The sequence below is a fragment of the Jaculus jaculus genome, chromosome X (genome assembly GCF_020740685.1).
Source record: "Jaculus jaculus isolate mJacJac1 chromosome X, mJacJac1.mat.Y.cur, whole genome shotgun sequence".
NCBI lineage: Eukaryota > Metazoa > Chordata > Mammalia > Rodentia > Dipodidae > Jaculus > Jaculus jaculus.
In genome coordinates, this window is record NC_059125.1 from 121,157,121 (window position 1) to 121,179,319 (window position 22,199).

Genomic DNA, 22,199 nt, shown 5'->3' on the forward strand with positions numbered 1-22,199 from the left:
TTAGATATATGGTTTAGTGGAAAAAATTCAATATGCATTATTCTTTACATAATTTTCATATACTAAGCAATCCTTATATCATACAGCTGTCCCAAATTCTTGTGAAGTGGCCATATATGAGGATGCTATGGTAGAAAACTCACGATTCCTAGTCACAGCCTGTGTTTAATAGGGCATCAGCCTGAAATATATATAATAAATAATCTAATGTTTGAAATCTCACTACTCCTTCAGAAATTACTTCAAAAGTCCCTGGTGAAAAGAGGTTGATAGCTTGACCATTTACACACATTAGTAGTTTTAATCTTCCTTTTCTTCTCTCTGTTTTATTATATTTTCCAGCATCCCTTTTTTTTTTTTTCAAGGTAGGGTCTCACTCTAGCCCATGATGCCCAGGAATTTACTATGTAGTCTCAGGGTGGCCACAAACTCACAGCAATCCTCCTACCTTTGCCTCCCAAGTGCTGGGATTAAAGATGTGTGCCACCACATTTGGCTTCCAGAATCACTTTAAGACACTTAAGATAAAAACTCAACTGCTGGAGTAGAAGCTGGGTGTAATGTGGTTCATTATATCATTGCTTTTATGTTCTGACATTCACATACTTTTCTCTTGGAGTTACATTCTACTACAGCAATGGTCCATAACTTCTATCAGGGATAGTCCTCTTCTTCAGTATCAAGAGATCAGTGACCTTTTAAGTTAACATGGACTTTCTTTTAAAGGAAGTAAAGGGACAAATCTAAAAAGCCATGACCATAGACCTGCATATTAGAATACACCACAATCAATGTAATCATCCATAGGCGAGCTGAGCTAAATATCATACTGACAGGATATGAAGCTGAAGAGGGTTAGAGGAAGAATGACTCAATTTTATTTCTCCCATGGGCAAAGGCAAAAAGAGTGTCATCATGAACAAATTAAAGTTCCACAAAAAAAAAAAAAAAAAAAAACATTTGTACAATGTGCCATGCCAGAAAGCAAAGGACAAACCACTAATCTCAACAGTTAATAATTAGAAATAAAAAGAGCACAGCAAAAAAAAAAAAAAAAAAAAAAGAGCAATAGGATGAAGGAGCCTTAAGAAGTAGCACTACTGACTGTGTTGACTCTTGTAGAGTTTGAATTTTGACTGTTTTTATGGGTTGTGATTTTTCTTACCACAGGCATTTAGAATTGGCATTCAAACACTTGGCAAGCCATGTTTAATTAACTTAAACTTTTGAATAAAGACACAACCAGAGAGCAGGTAGGACTTCTAGTGTTATGGCTACAATTGCTACTGTGCCTGCAGAAACACAGACACTGGTGATTTTCTTTTATTCCCCATACCTTATTAGGTACAGATTCTAGCCACATCTATAAAATTATACCAATTGTACCTTCTTCTCTTGTTTCTGGTTTCCCATCAAAATTACTATAATATTTGATTCTGCCCTGTGTTCCAAACGAACTGGCGAGACAGAAGGACACCTTCAACTAATCCAGGAAAATACAGGAGGAGCAGAATAAGCAGATACATTGTCTGATACTTCAGAAAAGGTTTTTCTTAGACCTGGTCATTTTAGGGTGAGATTTGGTAGAAAAGGATGGGTGACACATTTGAAAAAGTGTCCTTTGTCTAAGGGGCATGTGTGTACATATGCACATGGACACATCATAATAAACTGACAGCATTCAAGAGACTATGCAATCAATTTTAAATCTTCCTGTTCCAGTGTATATGTCATATTTCTTCTATCATTTTACCATCCTATCTTTACATATGAGCCAAAAACACAATCCTCAATGTAATCCTTGGTTCTTACTTCTTTGTTTATCCTAAGATCATTCATCTTTCAAAAACCACTTTCTTTAGACAGTCTTTCAGGTTCATATACCTCTAAGAAGCAATTTCAGATAACTTCCACTTATCCATTCTTAGTTCATTTCAGTCATATTATAGTCATTATATCACACTCAGTCCTAACAGTGTTTGTTCTTTTAAGTGCATTTTCATTTAGTTAGCTATGTTATCCTTACTTTGGAGTTAAAAAATAAAGCTAACAAGAAAAACAAGCATCTAACAACATTTACAAAACACAACATCAACCTAATTTACTAGATATGTAAGATACAGAGGCTAGAAGATTGGCGAGCAAGATGACTTACTGTGTGAGAATTGGAAGTCTACAGAGGAACTGCAATTGAACTGGCTATTGAAAAGCATGTAGAAATTTTCAAGATGCACAGGGAAAGAAACACATTCTTGACAAATGGAAATGTATGTCTAGTGTTGAGAAAGCATATGGTGTACTTGGAGGAAAAGTAATTGAGTAAATGTACCTGTACTGCATAACAGATTATAAGTTCTGGCTAAATTTTATGACATCTAACAGCTAGCTATGGTAAGTATCAAAAGGCACATTTATATTAATATTTTTGATAAGCTTATAAAAGCTTGATTGTAAGTGATTAGGCATTCAGGTGAAAAATCACTTACATGAATACTGTGAAACCACATGTGAAAAAGCAAGGTGACTATATATTAGGCAGAGGTTAGATATATGGATGAGTAAAGAATATATTAAAAGTGGAGCTTGGAAACAGTTATCTTAGAACTTTGAGTACAAGTGGAGGTATGAGAGACAAAATATATTGGAATAAGTATTAAAAATGTCTATGAGTGCTAATAGATGATGATGGTTCTAATTACATCAGGACAGTTTGTAGGAGGGAAGACAAAGAATTGGTTTTATGTCTGAATAACATGTGGGCCACCCAGTAAGTGCACAAGGGGCAGTTATAAATAGTTCTGTGGAAAGATGGTGAATAGAACTCTATATCTGAAAGCCACTGAAGTGATTACAAACCTAGACATGCAAAATATTTCTCAGGAAAAAAATCTATATATAAAAAGAAGAAAAATGGTCTAAGAACAGTTCCTTTCAGAATGTTGATACCATTAATAGGTGGATTGAGGACTGATGAAGAGAAATCAAGGAAGAATTCTAAAAATTTAGAGAACTCAGAGAAAGTCTTTTTCCCAAGGGAATAATTAAACAATATCAACCATTTCTACTGAAGGTAGGATGAGAGCTATGTTGACAAAATGTACACAGAATTCCCATGATGAACTTAATCAGTGCAATATGGTCACAGAAAGGAGTCAAATTACAACTCCTCTTATTTTGTTCAATAAATATTTATTTATTTTCTTTTATGATACATGACAAATGTTATTCTAGTTGGTGAAGCTTCAAACACAAGTATTTGCCCTGTGGAATTTATATTTTAGTGGGTAGTGCAAAGACTGACTGGAAAATTAGCCAGAGGATGTTAGTGATGAGATGAGAACTAAATAGAGAAATGGAGGAAAGAAAGGGGCATAGCTAGTTTGTGTAACTAAGCTGCATGAGGCTTCAGTTTTAGATAACATGGTCATGGAAGGCCTCATGTGTTCAATCATATATATGTAGGGATGTGAGAAAAACAACCACATATCCATTCATGAATCTGTGGATTGAATGTTTCTGGAGGAAGTATTCACAATGTGATTGTAGGCTAAATACAGGGTAAATGACAGGGTACTAGAAACTGAAGCTTGGGAGATGGGAGCAATATGGAAGAGCTGACATTGTAAAGGGGAAGGATGCTTCTGATCATAATACCTGTGATAAAAATAAACACATAACCAGTTATTTTGAAGGTAAAATGGCAGGAAGCTGAGGAAATTTTATGATCCATGGCCTTCATACTCTGTATGAGGTAGGAAGCAACATTGCCTTCAGTCTGTAAAGATGAGGTTGAAGTGTTCAACTAGAATGGCATTATAGCAGAAAACACAGGGAATCCAAAAAGATATGGCTTAGAGAAAAATCGGATGAATAGGCAGTCTTAAGACACTTGAAAATGTTGGATATGATGAATTTTCACGGGTGCCAATCATGTATGTGTAATTTTTGGTTATGATGACCATAATGGGAGAATGACAAAAGCAAAGCAAATGAAGCTGTTGCTTTGTTGAGGATGGACAAAATGATATAACACCAACACATCAATGTGTTCATGGTTGGAATAGTATTTGTAGGAAAGAATGTAAGACCAAAATCTAAGGAGCCAGGAACCTGTGCGGGCTATGATGAGAGTAGAAGTGATTTAATAAGTGAAAGAGTAGGAGCAGAGATGAGGTGAGCAAGTGGAAAAAAAGCTATAATAATTGTCTGGTAATGGTTATATGAGTCCTAAATTTAGGTTTTCACATAAATTATCTGCCAGAAAATTGAATTAGATTGTTTCAGTTTGATGTTTCTATCAGAAAATTGGATTTATCAGTCCAGTCACATATAATAATGAATTAAAAATCATTAATACATAACAGTGGAATTCTCATAACCCCAAAATAAAAATATGAAAATGCCATGCCAATTATTAAAGGATTGCTGCAATATAACAACAGAACATTTATTTCTTAAATCCTTATTTTTAATGAATCACAGAATCTAAAGACATCTTTTAACTGAATCTGTACTCTATGGTTGCTGAAAAAAATAGTAGACAATACTTATATTTAAAAATTATTTTCAAAGTAGTAAACCACATTCACTCTAGCCAAATGGGATAATCTCATTCAATAAATGCAAAAGAGTTACAGTTTTATGTTTTTAAACTGTGGCATGGTAGGATTAATGAAAAAATAAAATTTAATTTGATTAAAATTTATCCTTTTGGTGAACAGACATATAAAACCGATTGTAGATACTAGTTTTGTTTAATTAGCTAATATTAAGCTATTCTTTCTATTGAATTCTATCCCAATACACCTAAATCATTCTTTCTCAACTCCCTTCATCCACTTCCCAACCTGTAATAGCTATCATTGTACTCTACTTCTATATGATTACAATGCTTAATTGAAATCAAGATAAACTTTTAGAAGCACAAGTGAAACTTTCAATTTCAGTTATATTGATTTTTTAAACCTTATTTTAGAATTCGTTATCAGTTAGAAAGTATATATCTGAAACCATGCTGTGAAGACATTTTTTTGCCATGACATAAATGCCTTATTTTCTGTGATATTCTCAATCTACAGCAATAACAGTTTTATATATAAAAGACTGAAATTGAATGACTGATAAAGTTGTTATAAGCCATGTTGAAAATAGAGAGATAAAAAGTTAGACTTTGCAAAAACAAAAAAAAATAAAAAGTTAGAATTTGATCAAGTGCAACACGGGAAGGACAACCCTAGACGGTTATACTATAACTAGTTTCTTCCTTTTAGCATTCCTTCAATCCTTTATTGCATGTGGTTGCTGCACAGCTTTAATTTTGAAATTACGACTATGTTTTGGAATTCACTAGTGCCAGATGAAGAGGAAAAAAAAAAGAAGTTGATATTTTCACCATTATCTGTACTTATGATTTGATTTTCTATACATTTTACCCTCTGAAATATGTTACAAATGGGAAGCCTGAGGACAAGACTGAGGGAAAAGAAGTTTATGGGAAGTGAGGCATTAAAATCAAGGGCAAGGGAAATATCACTTATAGAGAGTAGGGAGATAAATAGGAGTTTTTCCAGGTTCCCTGTGTTTGGAATGTAGGGTGAAAGGAGAAAAGTATGCAATGAAGTTATGGCAGGAAGAGGATTAAAAACTCCTGTTATTTAGGAACTATGAAAAAGTGTTGTGTGTAAGGTGGTGGAAATTGTAGTTGTTTTTTTTTTTTTTACATGACAGGTTGCCATTATACAGAATAATTTGACATTTATACTATACTCATGTTTTACTTACTATCTTTTCAATTTTGATTTTCAATTACATTACATTTTCTTCTAGAATATAAGCTATTAAAGAAAGAGTGAGGCAGGGCACACAAGAAATGAATCTGAAGAATCTCTCATAATATCCCTTTACTTTCCATAAGGAACATTTTGCTTTGCTTCCCTTTATCTGTATGTAATTCCAGAGACCTCTTACCACCTGAGATATCCTTTAAGATACAAATAGAAAGTCCCATATGAGTTATCTCTGTATTTAGAGGTTGACCTAAAATGCTTTATACAGAAGTAGCAAAATATTAGGTTCCTAGTACTAGTAGAATAATTATAGATCACTACAGGGAACTAATTCCTGAAAGAAGGGGTTGATGTGCATAGCACAGTTATTCTATTTGTTTCTAATGTGATGAGCAGTATCAATAATTTCTTTTATGCTTCTGAAGATTACAAGGATAACAACATAGATGCCAACATAGGGGTTTCAATTATCTACCAACATTTAATTTCTATCAGCCAATAAAAGTTCAATTTTTAACCAAAGATGAAGAAGGATATATCTCTAGTCATATAAGACAGGTTTATAGCAATATGTTTTTGAAAAAAAAGCAGAATAGAATATAACAGGAAACATAAGGAAGAGTAAAATATAAGGGAATGGAATAGGTTTGGCTACACAAGAATGGACTAGACTGGACTAGAATAGAGTGGTATGACACAGTATGTTGTAGCTGCAGAACCTAAGTACCATTGTGTGAAATTTTTGTTTAAGACACTTATAATTCCTGTGCTAGATAACAATGTCATATTCTATCTCGAGTACACAGAATGTCTATATTTTTTTCTAATTTCTCCAAGTTTGGTAGTACATCTTCCTCTTCTATGATCCTGAAGGACACATGCAATTAAGTTGTGCCCACCTTTATTAATATCAAAGTCAACTGTATAGCAACATTAAATTTATATACACACACACACACACACACGCGCGCGTTTGTGTGTGTGTGTGTGTGTGTGTGTGTATGTGTGTGTATGTGTAATCCCAGAAGACATGGAAGAACATATTGCCTTAGAATTATATGTAACAGATGTTTGAATATTATGTTATTCATATATGTTATACCTTTATTTCATTCATAATTCTGTGAAAACTAGTTACTCTTCTTTGTGTTATATAGTCAGTATACTATATCCTTCTATGATGGCTTTATTCCATTATTATATTGTTTTTTTTTTTCTGCTTGGAAATACTCTTTCTTCACCAAGGGCTCATGTCCCATTTGTTTTTCCTACATCCTTAATTATGGATAGCTTCATTTTATAGATTATGACATTTATAATTTTGAATTATCACTCATCTTTGAATGAGGATTATTCTTTTTCTGCCAGTTATTAGCAGTACCTTCATACAACAAACAAACTCAGGTATCATTCCTGAGTAATACATATTCGTTGTCATTCCCAGTTCAGTTCTTTTGAAAGAAATAAACTGTGTGTGTGTGTGTGTGTGTGTGTGTGTGTGTGTGTGTGCGCGAGAGAGAGAGAGAGAAAGAGAGAGAGAGAGAGAGAGAGAGAGAGAGAGAGAGAGAGAGAGAGAGAGATAGCAATAAAGATTTTTATATACTTTAATTAACCAGTATCAGTAAGATGTTCATGTAGGAGGTGACATGCCAAAGCATTGTTACTGACTAATAGATTTTCTGTGGTTCAGAAGTTCAGATTAAAGCTTATGTTAACAAAAGATGTGTGTGTGTGTGTGTGTGTGTGTGTGAGAGAGAGAGAGAGAGAGAGAGAGAGAGAGAGAGAGAGAGAGAGAAGCTGCTTTAGTTTTATTTACTTCAAGTCCATAAATACTGGAAGGTGTAGAGTTGCTCAAAATTCAGTCTCTCTTTTCCACTGTTTTTCAAAATTATTTTTAGACATATGATAGGTATATGTTTTCTCCTTTTTAGTCTTGAATTCTCTTTGGCACATTCAAACTTCTACAAATAATATATCAATCCTGCTCCCAGTTTTCTAAGTAAAGAATTTCTGATCCAGCCAATTCCTTAGGTGACATGTGCTCTGCTTTGTCTTTAGTCATCTGTAAGCCTCTCTCCACATTCCCTGCTTCATTCTTGAACTTGGGTGCCTTCATCCATCTGCTGTGGTTGACACTTTGTTTCTCATTCTACTTATTGTATTTGAATAATATCAGAGAATGAGGGGGAAGGACCAATATTCCTCTGCCTCTCTGAGACTAGAAGCCATCTCTAGATTCTTCCTAAGCCACAAGATTTTTTTTTCCCTTTTTTGTTTTCCTCTTCTGCCCAGCAACAAATTTCTACTTACCTTTCAAACTTTAGCTACATTGGTCCACATTCTACAAAGTTTTCCCTAACTCCTTCAAGATAATTTAGCTGTTTTCACTGCATTTTAGACATAGCCATACTCTAGAATATAGTGTGCTGAATTGTAATGTTTTACATATTTATTTTTCTACCCATCTTAATTTGTAAAGGACTACAATTTCTTGGATTTCTAAAAATATACAGCATTCTTTGATTAGATAGTAGTTGTTCATTAAAAATAAACTAGTGGATGATTTAAAATTTATAATATACAATGACTTAAGCTTTATATTTCTAAAATGTAAATTTTAGATTGATGAATAAGTTCAGGGCTTTATACAAGAGAAAGTATCCAAATTCTTTAGTGTGGCTGTAATACTCTTACAAATTTGTCTAAAATTACCTTGAAGTATCTCTTACCTGTCTGAGATTTATATCATTTGGTACACGAACTCAATTTCCTGCAATTTATGAAATATGCATGCTGTTTCATGTTTCTGTTTCCAAGTACATTCTGTTTGCTCTGACTGAAATGCCCTTTCTTTTCTCCCTACTGAGTTCATATTCATACTTTCAGGTATAGTTCAAATATCACCTTTTATGTAAAAAATTCCAAGATTTCCCAAGATAATAGCATTTCCTTCAGTGTGCTCCAGTATCATGCATTTTGCATAAATCTCTATTATAAACTCCATGTATTGTGCTGTAATTATCTATTTATATGTGTACACACAAATTTACTCTCTGTGAACTTCTCAAGGTTAGGGGAAAGCCTAATGATTCATTTCTAGGTCAGTGGTCGTTTGACTATGGTAAGTGCTTGATGAAAGTTTGTTGAGTAAATTCAAGTGTTAAAACTATTTCTAATACATGGTATGAAATGTTTGCACATTAAATTTTGAAAAGAACATTTTCTACTTTATATCAAGTAGACACTTCTAATGACTTTATTCACTGACTATGTTCTGGATATACAGAAGTATTTACAGAGATTACTGTGTGAGTTTATTCTTAGAATACTCTTGGACTACTTGACACTTTATCTAACTTGAAGTTATGATTGATAAATGTAGTTTAGTTCAGTAAGTTTAACTAATGAATTGGATTGATCATACAGCAATCCAATCAAAATTATGGTGACTGGCTCTCTGGACAATAGGGGGAAACATTGACCTTTTGTGGTCAGTTGACCAAGTTATATAGAAATATGATAATAATGTCACCTGAATTATTTTTACCAGCACCATTATGCTTAAGTAAGCAAGCTGTGATGTAGGTAGCTTGTAATCACATGTTTGTGATTCTCATGTCTACTTCTGCACATCTCTCCCAAATAATACTGCCTGTTTTCTATAGAAAGATTTAAAATGGTTAGTGGTGCATAGTCATGGTGGGAAACCAACTGCTCTTGATTTGGGTAACTGATATGTTCAGTGGAATGGAACCCATAGCTGGAGCTGGGAATCAAGTCAGAACCATATCCAAAAATGAGCCCAATCTCCACTATCAAGCTCCCACCAATCATGGGCTACAAGAGGACCTACCCCCTTTAAATTCTCTCTAAAAAAACAAAGGTTTTCTATTTATCTAGTGCTAAATTCACTCTCCGTTGGACAATTTGCTTTTCTTTTTCAGATTGATGCAGACTCTAAGGAGAGAACCAGCTAATCACACCTCAAAAGAGCTCCAGCTGAAACTACGAGTAATTGGGGGAATGAGCAAGAGTGCTGCTTTCTTGGTAAATCAGCACAAGGGTAAAGGAGATAGACACAGAGAACACTCAATTCCTACCAAACCAGATATCCAGAGACACAGAGGATCCCAAGAGCTCATCACTGAAGCAAACCTAAAACAAACCCAAGGTGTCTCAAGGAAATTTGTGGAAAAGGGGACAGAAACAATGTTAGAGCCACAAGTTGGGTCAAATTGCACAGAGACATTGCCTCTTACCAATAACTGATGGCTAACCCCACAATGCATGACCCATATTACTCAACTAGTAGGGTCCCTGCAGGAGGGCAGGGAGGAGGCTAACGATGGTACCAATGTGACTGTATACACTGTATACACTGTGTACATAACTAATAAAAATGGTTAATAACATAAAGATGTCCTGAAACACAGTAATGATGCCTCATATAACATTAGAAGTAAAGCAAATATTTGTTTAAAAGATCTCAAAAGATTGTTTTCTCTATTTAATTTACTAGGTTACAATCTTCAATTTATGAAACAAAAGTGTATAGCATGGCTTGATGTACAATAAAGTGGCAAAATTATGTTTACTTATTTCTATTTATTTACAGAGAGAAAGAGAGAGAGAGAGACAGAGAGACAGAGAGGAGTTGAATGAGAAGGGGTGCACCAGACTTCTAGCCATGGAAGATGAACTCCAGATGCATGAGCTACTTTGTGTTTCCGCCATTATGTGGGTACTAGATAATTGAAACTGGGCCAGGAGGCTTTGCCAGTAATTGCCTTGAATTACTGAGCCATCTTCCCAGTCCAGCATTCATGTTTAATAGCACAATCATATGCTAGTAATAAATATTATTCTTTTGGGATATGTTTTTTAGAAGAAATTTATCCCTAAAAAAGCAATATATAACTGAATTTCTTACTGAAATTCCTCCCCATATATATTTACAATTTCTAACATATTTTTACCTTCTGTGTAGATGTACATAGGAATGCAAATATTTTTAGAGTTTAGATGAGCAATTATACCTACTTAGACTTCAATTAAGTGTTGTATACAACAAATAAGAAACATTTATTAATACTAGCCATGCATATATTCTCAAAATATGTAAAAGTGTTTGAATTTCACTCTTATTACAATGGTAATATGTGGAGATATAATTGTAAAATAACAAGACATAAGGTTCTGCAAAATATAGAGGATAAATATAACCAGTAATTTAAATATTCTTCACAATGCAGTGCCTTGAGAAATGATCTTGCCTGGAGCAAGTACTTGGTTTTCTTATATCCATGTCCCATTTGGGTTAATTAAAAATGCTATTTTATCATATCCATGTGGGAAAATGTGACATTTAACACAACTAATTTATTTAACAGAAAAGATGAACAAACTGATGACCTAATATTTCTGCTATAAATTTCACATATTTGTACTTACTATCTGTCACACTGTATAAGAGATATCTGACAAAACAATTACAAACCCTAAGAAATTAGGGAAGAAAGAACACAAAAAAAATTTTAACAACCCAAAATTCCTTCTTTTTTATAGCCAAGTATGAAGTTTGAAAAGTACCAGAAATAGTGCCCATCTTAAATAATCACAAATGCTAAAATCTTATGTTATGAAATACTCATACATCTTGGGGCAGGGTGATTATTCACATTAAAATAACGAGATTTTATAAGAGGTCCCTTTATTTACTGAGCTCTTACATAATATAAAACTGAAATCATATGCATACACTGCCTTAAAAATATTTCTTATGTGCTTATAAGGAGTGAAATTTGAATCTAAGTAGAATATTTATCAATCCACATTCTTCTAAAATAAGCTGGTAACAGTTCAAATGGACCATGATAAGGGAATAGTGCAGTGGACCTAAAGATACAAGACTTACACATTATTAGAGAATAAGTTTCTGAAGTCAAATAAAAATTGAACTGGTATGAAAAGAGAAGGTATAAGAACAGTTAAGAACAAGCGGTGGTCTTTTCTCATTCATATCAGGGCAGTGTAATAAATTACTCTCTTCTCTCTCAGAGTGTCATGAGAAAACGATGTTTAGATTAAACCACACTAAGGTCTAAAAGGATAATTTGTCAGTATTTTCTAGTTTACTACCAATGCAGTATTGATTTGTTAGGGCCCTTCTTTCTATTTTATTTACACTAATTCAATCTGAAACAACTGAAACTCAACTTGCTGGAAAGCAAGATCTTCTTTAAGTCTCATGGGCTCAAAGGTATAAGGCACAAGAAAATATGTCCTAATCAAACATTTTAGTTGTGTGGGTAAAGAAATATCTTTTATGGAAGAAAACTGCTATCAAAGAAAATCACTTTTCTACTGAAATTTTCCTTCAGTTAATTTATTTGATTCCTTCCTTCCTTCCTTCCTTCCTTCCTTCCTTCCTTCCTTCCTTCCTTCCTTCCTTCCTTCCTTTCTTCTTTCATCCCCCTTCCTTTCTTCCTTTCTCACTTCCTTCCTCCCTCCCTTCCTTTCTTCCAATAAAATTGTGATGTGGGAGAGAATGTGAAAAAAGAAGAGTTCCAAGTGTAGATGCAACTTAGCAAATTAGTGATTCTAGTTCTAGGCAGATGCTTGGAAATTAGACATAAGACAGAAACATATTGATAAACTTTATTATGCTCCAAACTGACAAAAATGGCAGTGTTTGATGCACAGATGTCAAAATTCAGGAAAATAAACCACACTTAATAAAAAGATAAGATGGCTTCCCAAAACTTAGTACTCCTTATACAATTCAATTGATGAATTTGCTGAAATATAGTAGCATCTTCATAAACAAAGTCCTCAATAGTTTATCCTGGAATGACCAGGCACTTCAGTTACACAACATATAGGAAATATCTTAAATGAATCAACTCACTTATACATTTTTGATTGGTTTGCCTATTTTTATAAGTCATTCAAAAAGAAATAAACATTTCATTCACTACTTCTTAACATTAAGTTATGCTGAATATAAAGCTCTTTTACAATATTCTTTTGACTTGTGATCTAATTGGGATTATATAACAGTCTGTCCATATACAACAATCTGGCCTATCAATAATAATTGTTTTTCCTTACACAGATTAGTTTGACTCTTTTATTTATAAAGGCAGTATATGCACCACAAACTGAAACTAAACAGTTTAAACAAACCAGAAATTTGTTTTGACTTGTTCAACTATTAACTTAGGGTCTTAAAGTCTACTAATTTATTTGTCTGATAGAGCAACACATTTAGAAACTAGTGGGCTTTATACAGATACACCTTAAAATCAGTTTCATATAAATCAATAGTTCAACTCAATGAAAAGTGACTAGCTTGTGTGTAATGATGATATAGCCATAAAATGGATTCTAATAGTCCCATTTTATACATATTTATTCATTAAACAGTATTTATTGAATACCTATCCCTCCTAACTGATAGAAACATCTTTCAGAGCCTTACAGAAGAAAAGAGAATATTGGTCTCCACAAAATACTTCTGGTAGAGAGAAATAGACACTTTACAGTAGCCATAGCACATAAGAAAGAAATTATATAGTAGATTATATATGATAAGGAAAATAAAGAAATGTTAAAATAGGTTAAAGGAATTGGGAATATATATTATAATATGAAATAGTCTGTATCAGAGTATGACTCATTGAGAATAGGACATCTGAGTGAAGGCCTGAAGTATTGAAAGTTAAACAGAAAATATGGAACAAAATAGTTCTAAGCCATGGGTTCAGCTAGAGTGAAGTCCCTAAATGCAGATCTATGCATGATATTTTTATTGATTGACAAAGATGACAATTTCACTGGACTCCAGTTAACAAGAGAAAAATGTAGAAAGACATGAGGTCAGAGAGATTATAGGTCATGCAGGGTATTTTAGGCCAATGTTTCTTTTGCTGTGAGATGTGAAACTGATTATAAGTTTCTTAGCCTAGGAGACTTCTATTTTAAAGAGATCACTCCCAGAAGTATGGAAAGCTCACAGAAGGCTGTTGAATTAACCCAGAAGACAGATGATAGTGGTCTGGACAGGATGCTAGTAGGCGAGACAGCAGGAGAATGGGGAGCCAGCTGAGTGGATGTAGGCATGAGACAAAGAGAGCTTCCAGGTTTTGGGGAGAATAAAGCTTCAATCAGCTGAAATAAGGAAACATACAAGTGACACAAGAATCAGGCAGCTGCTGGATATGATGGAGACAGCCTGTTATACAAAGTCAGTTTCAGGTCAGCCTGAGCTAAACAATAAGACCTTTCTGAAGTGTAATAAAAAACTATGTGGTTGATGGTGGCCATAAAGTTAAAAACAAAAGTAAAAGTATGGACTTCAGTGAATGAGGGAAATGTTACTTAAAATTTGCCACTTAGCATAATAGGTTCACAGAAACACAATTATGTGTACACTGCGAAAATTGCAAAATGACAAATAAATGGTTTTGGTTTCAAAAAGAAATGGCTTGGTACATATTTCATGAAAGGTTTAAAATTTGTAGCTGTCTTTTTGTTTAACAACTGCTAATTTTGGTAGACAACTTAGAAATATAAAATTGCTTGTCCACTGGATTGCCATATGTTCATGCCCTACTTCCTCAGAAAGATAGAAACTTAACCTCCAAACATAGCATTAACCAGTAAAAAAATGAGTATGACCCTTTTATGAATGTGAATCTAAGTTAATGAGAAAAATCAAAATAAACAGGTGACTTAAAAGTGTCACAAAAGCAATTATTTATTTACTCTTAAAATTCCAACACAAATGGTGGCTATGCAAACATTTATATATTTTTTATCAAAATTACACATCAAGCATAGTGTACTGGACATCATGATTTTTAAACTGCATGCTGCAGCCTATAGGTGAGCTATGAAGGGAATTTGCTAGATCATAATAAACATAACAAAGAAATAGAAAGAAATAGAATATGTCAGAGCATGTCCCTCATAGTAAAGATAGGAATTTTCTTATGAAGTGTTTGCTTCATTTTTGTTTAGAAATTCATTGTGGACAAGGATATAGCATAAAATATATTTCTTAAACTGAGTTCCAGTCAACAAAATTACACTATATACAATGATTCAATGCCTGTTGGTTGTTGTTTTGGCTTAGTGATGCACAGTGAAGATTGTTCCACTTCAGTACATAGAGAGTTGTCTCATTTTATTTGTGTTAAATTGTTAGAACATATCCTGACAATTATAAAAGGTACAAAGAGTAATATTACAATCAGCTATGTACTCCACTGCCTAGCTCAATATATAAAATCATTATAAATGCACACAATGAGTTTTGAAGCCGTATAAGCCCCAGTGCAATTCCCCCTGAGCCATCCCAGATCTCCAATCATATATGCCTCTTTCAGAGGCTGCAGTGTATTCCATAGCATGAATATACCATAAATTATTCACATGCATTCCAGTTGATAAACATTTTTATTGGCATCCCTGATTTTTCAATATTTGCAACAATGCTTCAGTGAGCAAATTCATGCATATCATTGCATAATCATTCAATATCTATAGGGTACATTTCTGGAAGTGAAACTACCAAGTCAAATTAGATATATTTTTGTGAGAAATGTATCTTTTTAAACAGCTTGTGTCTAATTGTCATCCTATATCCAATGTTTGCTATACATTTTAAAAAGCTGTAGTGCAAAATATTTCCACTAAATGATAAAATCACATTAACATTTTAATGAATATCTATTGAGAGGAATGAGGCCACTATCTTCTCATGTTCAAGAATCATTCTCATCTTTCTTATTATGGCCTGTCTTTATAGTTTTCTATTTTTTGTTAGATTTTGCCCATATTAATAAGTAGAAATGTAAGCAAAAGATGTCAACAGGTAATACAAAATACAAAAGATGAAAATACTCCATTAACATATAAAATGATCCTCAAGTTAATTCACAAATAAATATAAAATAGTAGCATATATATGTACATATATATATACATATATATATATATGTAATATAGAAAATTGTATACTAGAAATATTTTTAATCATTTTTAATGTACATAAAGATATGGGAAAACAGATACTATTCAAATAGTCCTACTAGGAAAATAAATTGGCAGTACTTTTTTAAGGGTGAAATTTGGCAATATCCATAAAATTTAAATTCACATTTCCTTTGTCTTAAAATTTCCTTTTGTAAGAAATTATCCAAGAGGTATGACAAAAGATGTGCATATAGATTTAAGTAGAACAATTCTTTTAATATCAAAATGTTAGAGCCTACACATGTATCAATAGGTAATAATTAAATAAAAATGTTATGCATATATAAACAGAATCTCATACAACTATCACAGAAAATGAGACAGGTTTCTGTCACAAACATAAAAAATATTCAAGATATCTGAACTGGAAAAATGTTATTGGATTTTCTACATATGTGATCCCATTTGTACAAGCACTGACATGTTTGGGAATGATGCATAATACAGTATTAACACTACAACTAAGGGATGACATAGGAAGTGGGAAGATGGAGGAGGATGCTTCCCTTATTTCACTTTTATTCTGTTTTTACATATTTAATATTTAAACCACTAGATGATATTACTTTAACATTAAACAGTACTAGTGAAAATTTACCTGCTTAAAAATATGAGACTGTCATATTTACCTGGATAATAGCTTGAAGTTTAATATTATTAAGCGGGTTTTCAATGTAAGAGTATCATAGCCCCACAGTAATGCCTCACCCACATATAAAGTAATACCAATGATTTACACACTTCCTCTGATAGTGTAACATCTCCAAAAGAGCTGTTACAAAAGTCAACTGCACTGCCTCATACATGTCTAGTGGCTCCAACAGAGCCATTAGGATGTCAGTTATATGGCAGTGCTCCTTCCAAAGCTATTGCCGAGTCATTGTGTTGTTTCGCACACTTCCTGTGACATTCAGATGGTTCCTAAGGAATTGTTATCACCACTATGGAAGTGTCCTCTCTTACTTAAATTACCAGGGGAAAACAGAAGCAAAGGAAATAAATGTAAAACAAACAAATCCTTTTCAATAAATGTGCATGAATGGCCATACATGGTTAAATATCAGAAGGGATGACTCTTTATGTGGGTATAACTATAATATGCACTCAAAAAAATCCTGAGATGTTAGTGTAGGTAATTTGTTCCACAAGTCCAGATGTTCCTTTGGAGAAATTTAGGGTTTGTTAATTATGCATGGCTATGTTGGTATGTTCTTTATTGGTGGTGCATGTTATATCATTAAGGTTCTCAGTAAACAGTGCAGAAGCAATAGGGATTAGTACTAATGAATTTTTTTGGTTGTGATGGGATTATGTCAGCTATTCTTTTACTTGTAAATTTCCTGAAAAGCACACAGGGAGCTCACAACAATCCTAGAAATCCATGATGCTTCTGAAGCACTGAAAATCTAACTCAAACTCAGTGTTAAAGGGCTTCTGCAAGGACAAAAGGCAGTAACAGTAGCATGAATAAAGCATCAGCCTGGTCAAAAATGGTTCTTCACTTTCCACTAACAGTTTTCTATGTTTAGCAAGATATGCTTACTTGGTATTAAAATGGCATATTATTTTATGTAAGAGAAGCACAAGGATTTTTTTCCTGCTCATTTGAAACAAGTAGAAAGTAGAATGAACTCTATTAGACTCGTGAGTTACAAAAGTTTTGGAAGCTACAATACATGAGCATGTAATTCCTGGTAATACAAATGGCCTCCTGCATTGTCTGTCCCATTATATTGCACAATAAATGAATAGTAATATATAATCATTATAACTAGCATATTATAAAAGGAACACTATAAAGTGTTATGTATACATTTTCACTCATACTTTACACACAACCTAAATTTTGAAATAAGTAATGCCTTCATTTGACAGACCAGGAAATTAAGGTTGGGAAAGTTACCTGCCCCAAGATCATCACAAAGTTGCAGAAGTAAAGGCCAAACCTAGCTCTGTCTTATATTATAGCTATTTTTAAACACTTGAGAGAAAAATTGTTTGTTTAGCTCACATAGAAATAACTATTTGCAGTAATAAATGGTTTCATATCCCTTGTATTTTCAGATCAGGCACACATACCTAGTTCATGATATTAACTAAATTAAATTAAATTTAGTTTTCCATCCCCTTTATAGACTTCACTGTGTACATGCACTTAACTTGCCATGTACTGTTCTGTAGCAGGAACTAATTCAAGAATCAAATGGCTCTAGTTTTGTATTTCCCACACCTCTCCCTCCCAACCAATCCTATTGTCTAGTCCAGGAGAAGCTTGCTGGGTATGTAAGGCATATTGGGTAGATTCAGGTTAGGTGCTGTAGATGAGTGAGACTATGTGGCGATTTTTTTTCTGTGATTGGGTAAGTTCATGTCTCATTTATAATTACCTAATATTACATACCATTATAATTTAATATGTGGCTGAAAAATTTAAGATGTTTCCTTTCAGTAATTTAGACTAATAAATTCTGCTGATGTGAATTCTATTTTCACAAATGTGATTTAATGTTTTTTGTTGCAACACCTAAATCCATTTTATGAGCTCATGAGCAATACTTGGTGTGGTGGTTTGATTCAGGTGTCCCCCATAAGCTTAATGTTCTGAATGCTAGATCCCCAGCTGATGGAAATTTGGGAATTAACACCTCCTGGAGGAAGTGTATTGTTGTAGGCGGGCTTATGGGTGTTATGGCCAGTTTCCCCTTGCCAGTATTGGTGCACTCTCCTGTTGGTATGGTCCACCTTATGTTGGCCAGAGGGTGATGTCTACCCTCTGCTCATGCCATCTTTTTCCCTGGCACCATGGAGCTTCTTCCTCAAGCCTGTAAGCCAAAATAAACTTCTTTTTTTCCCCACAGAAAAAAAGAATCAAATGCTAGGGTTCCCAGAAAATGCTATGTATAATTTGACCTTACCCTTCGTGGAAATAGGTGAGATCAGTGGTAGACATCTGAGTCAGACTGAAGAAATAATTCTATCTCCTTGGAATTTTGTAAAGGCACTAAAACCCCATAGGTCATATTAGCTGCTTTTCAGAACAGATGAAATATAAGCTGGGTAGGGCGTTGTGAAGATTCATTCCTGTCCACAGGTGGAGATTTAGAGCAAAGTCAATGTGCTCCAAAAGGGCTGAATAAAATGAGTTCATATGCAAAAAGAAGCTCTTGATAATTTTTCTGATTAGTCCCTTCTTGTTGCCTAGCCCTTCTCTTACCCTCATGAGGCCTCCACTTTCTCTTTGAATTAATTTACTTTTGCTTAGTGTAGTGCAAGCTACTTTCTGTAACTTATAATACATCATTCTAATTAACAGGGCAATGATATTTCCCACTAGTCCATACTTTTTTAAGGTTGGGGATCATGCATTATATTTATTTTTCATGTATCTCTAATATCCAGTATAGAGTTTTACAACAAGTAGTAGTTCAAGTTGACATTGTTTGAACAGAAATATCATGGTCATCAATACTATGTCTACATATAATTTCTTCATAATGTATAATTTATTAAAATTTAAAAATGACTCTATTTATATATTTACCTCAAATTTTATTATTAGTTATTTCACTTTCTTCTTTTATAATACAAATTTTATTAAGGCCACACAGGAAAAACACATTCTTGGAAATTGATTATTTTAATTTAACTATGGACAGAGTTTCTCACCTTCAACCCACTGCATAATTGAAAGAGACTATTGATGGGTACCATAATCACTGAGGTTGATAGTCAAATTGTTCTAAGAAATTCTGATGTGATCATTTGTTAGAGGCAGAATTGTGTGTTAGATGATCAAATGCCTAATTCACTATAGCATTTCAATCCTTCTAGGAGTCTTACAATATCATAGAGGATCTATGATCACAACACTGTACATTTACTATGCTTGTAGTTTATAATTATATTTTGGGTCCTGTGGGTAGCTATTGAAGCTATAATAGTGAATAAAACAGGCCCTATTTTCCACTAGCTTTCAATCTAGTGCTTACTAACAACCATTGTGAGGCCACAAAGTATATGACTAGCCTAAGAAGAATAGTAGGGTGAGATACAAGTGGAATGAGTAGAACAAATGAAGCCTGATGACTGATGCCAAAGTGTTACTCAGACCTTGACTTCCAATAGGTCCCAGGATGAAGATACTTTGAATGAATATGCAATTTTCTTTTGTGGCAATATTTGTGCCTTTGTGTGCATGTATGATCTTATGTGTCCATGAATATATAGAGGTCAGAAGAAGATAGCTCAGAGTGTCATTCATAAAGAACACCATCTACATTTTTTTTTAAGGTAGAGTGTCTTACTGGCCTGGAGCTTACCACATAGGTTAGACTGACTAGCTATTGAGCCTCCTCCCCAGTGTTGGGTCAACAAGCATACACCACCAAGCCTGACAATTTGTAAACCTGTTTATTGGTGATCAAACCCACTCATGCTTGTACAGGAAGCACTTTACTGACTAAGCTATCTCCCAAGCCTGATTTTTTTTAATGAAAAATAAACAAAAGGTGCCGAAGGTTTACTTAGGACATATTAAAGGGACTGGAAAGAACATAATTTCTCGTAGTCTGGTGAACATCTTGAAGTAAGTATCTCCTATTGCCTGTTAGCTTCCCTTCCTGTTCCTTTAAGAGTTATTCACAAATATTCCAATTCTGAGCTGAGTTTATAATCCTTCAGGGTTTGTAACATACCAAGGATTTAAATTAAATAAATGGGAACCAAAGATAACTAAAGAAATGAGAAAAGTTCTAGAAGGCTTGGGCAACTAATGAAAGGAACAAGTCTATCTAGACATAATTTTTGATACATGAATAGAAGTTTCAAGTCATATAATATCCTCTTGAAATGGATAGAATTGTATGTTTCTTTGATATTATTTCTTAGGATCTTTTCTGGTTGGACAACTTATTCAAACCAGTGATTTCCTTTATTTAGGATTTACCCCTCTTCACAGCAAAGAAACTTAATTCATTATAAAATGGCTAACAATATTTGGTCCATTGTCTCATTAACAGTTGAAAACCAGAAAATATAGGAAGACAAAAACAATACAACATGCCATTGATACAAACTGAGAACAGGGATGGAGTTGCATGTAATATAAGGTAGGGAAATGTATACTAAAAACTATTTTTAGCATTTTACTTTTCAAATATTGAACATATAATTTCAGTTAATGAGCTAAGTAGGTATATATCCTGATAGACATATATTTATGAATGAATGATATCAGTAAGAAATAAATGTACCATTTTCACACAAACACCAAGTTAAATTAGTTGAAAAGTAACTGATTTGGATACTTTGGAAAACAAACAACAAAACATTTACATTCTTATCTCATTTTCCTATAAGGAAATGCTAAGTGTAGGTCAGATCTGCTTATAATTAATTGAAAGCTTGTATAATTCACATTGGTGAAATATTACCATAAATTATAAACAAGGGCCAAACTTATATGCTCCTTACTGAAAATAGTAAAAAGAGTCAGAGTATCACATACAGAGCTCTAAGCTGAACAGAACTGTTCAAGTTTACAATTGATGCGTACATAGATCAAAAGAGATGAAATGACTAGAAATTTGCCTATAGTGCTTAGTAACTGGTTTCTGAATTATTTAACACTTTTTCATATGCAAAATAGGGTTAATAATATATCTTTTTTAAAGTGCTTATGAGAATGAAATGAGATGAGGATATAAATAATGTGCTTGACAATTTTAAAATGCTAGCATAATAATTGTGAATATTCATATTATATATGTTACAAATACTGTTCTAAATCTTTAAATGCCAAACTCCTTCTAAATTTGAATTACTGTGTTTGGATATAAGGACACTACCACAAGGTTTCTGAAAAGGGTCGATTACAAACTCAGTCATGAATTTAATTATACACATTGCTTTTAGTATCTCTCTACAAAGAGGAAAAATCTAGTATGTACAATTGTGGAAAAAGTAAAAGAACATCCGTCCCCTCTACTAAAGAATGGCATCAGTAGGAGTTTACAGAGAAGAATGAACTTCTTTTTCATTTTAAGGAATTATTTATAATTAATGACATGAACAAAATATGACTTTAAAGCCCAGCCAGGAACATCTGGACGCAAAGACCAAGGCCATCTGCTAGGTAGCATGGGACAGTTATGACATCAGCTCCTTACCGAGTACAATTTTAGGCCATGAAATCTCCCAGAAGACAAACAAAAAAACTGGTAATTGGAACTCATGAAATTCAACCCAAGCCAACCTGAACTCAATCTCTGTCCCCAAGACAAAGCAATGTTTGGCCATCTCTCTTGAAATCATGTCATGTCAGTCTCCATAGCCACCACTCACCCTCTCTTCGTAAGCAAAACACACACAATAAAA

The 22,199-nt window shown here is 33.5% G+C and overlaps 1 protein-coding gene across 2 annotated transcripts in view; it reads right to left on the minus strand.

Annotated features, from left to right (window-relative positions):
- Positions 1-22,199, minus strand: part of Tenm1 (teneurin transmembrane protein 1) — an 850,812-nt gene that overhangs the window by 503,104 nt on the left and 325,509 nt on the right. The window lies entirely within an intron of this gene.